Raw genomic sequence first — 1369 nt, forward strand, 5'->3', positions numbered from 1 at the left:
CAGCCATATATATTGCCATTTCTGATGAAAAATTTTCATAGTATTTCAAATGTTTCTTCATAATTTTTATATTAATATATTACAAAATTTAAAAAGTTTGATTTTTTTTACTAGAAGCTATATAAAATGAAAAATCTTGGAAATCTTAAAACATTTACCAATTTACGTACGTATATAAAATTAAAAAATTTCAAGAAAATGCATTTCTTAAAAATAATTTCATACTTCGTATGAAAATTTGAAGAAAAATTTTTATTAGGAATAACTTTTTATCTTTGGGTTTTGTAACAAAAGACCTTTCTAACCTTAAACTGTCACTGCACGCGTCATGATCTTAGAACATATATACATATATATATGTTCTAAGAACATATATATGTTCTAAGGTCATGATGCTACGGCGGACCGGCCACGCTGCCACGGTATATACAGTAGCGCAACTCTCTGTTGGCACCTTTGATGTTAGTGTTGGCCAAAATAGAGTGCGCATGCGTGAAATAAGCAAATTACCACAAGTTACCTAGCGTTGCCACAGTATATCTTTCTCTTTTTATCCTTTTCTCGCTCTGTCAAAACTCACTAGATCTATTCGCATCGCATTTCAACTAATGCGTTGGAGTAAGTAAGAGCTGTTAAGGCCCGGCTACAATAGACGGAGTAAGAAGTAAGAGTAAGAAATTGACCAATCACAGTCGATTATTCTTCTCACATTCGACTGTGATTGGTCAATTTCTTACTCTTACTTTTTACTCAGTGTATTGTAGACGGGCCTTAATAGGAGCATATTAAGGCCCGTCTACAATACACGGAGTAAGAAGTAAGAGTAAGAAATTGACCAATCACAGTCGAATGTGAGAAGAATAATCGACTGTGATTGGTCAATTTCTTACTCTTACTTCTTACTCCGTGTATTGTAGACGGGCCTTTAGAGTTAAATTAGAGCACGCAACGCGAATAAATCTATTGCAACGAAAAGAAATCTTTCTTGCTCGGTTTTCTTTATTTTTGTTCACTTTTTCACTTTATTTCACTTTTTCACGAGACTAGTCTCTTGAGGTTTCTTATAGCGTTTTCGATTGGCAGTGCCAATGAGCACTTGGCTAGTGTCACGTTCATTTGATCGCACGACACACGCGTAGTGCGCACTAAGGCTGGAGTCCCATGAGGTGTATTTACCGCGTATCGCGTAACCCCGTAACCAATCAGAAGCGATCCGCTGTTGTGATTCTGCGTTTTACTGATTATTGATTGGTTACGCGGTTACGCGATACGCGGCAAATACGCTTCATAGGACTCCACCCTAAGTGGCACGAGATATTTTGACGGTGCCAGTTCAGTGCACGTTTTATCACAGTTAAGGATATACATA

The sequence above is a fragment of the Trachymyrmex cornetzi genome, unplaced genomic scaffold (assembly GCF_001594075.2).
Source record: "Trachymyrmex cornetzi isolate Tcor2-1 unplaced genomic scaffold, Tcor1.1 scaffold397, whole genome shotgun sequence".
In the NCBI taxonomy this organism is placed as follows: domain Eukaryota; kingdom Metazoa; phylum Arthropoda; class Insecta; order Hymenoptera; family Formicidae; genus Trachymyrmex; species Trachymyrmex cornetzi.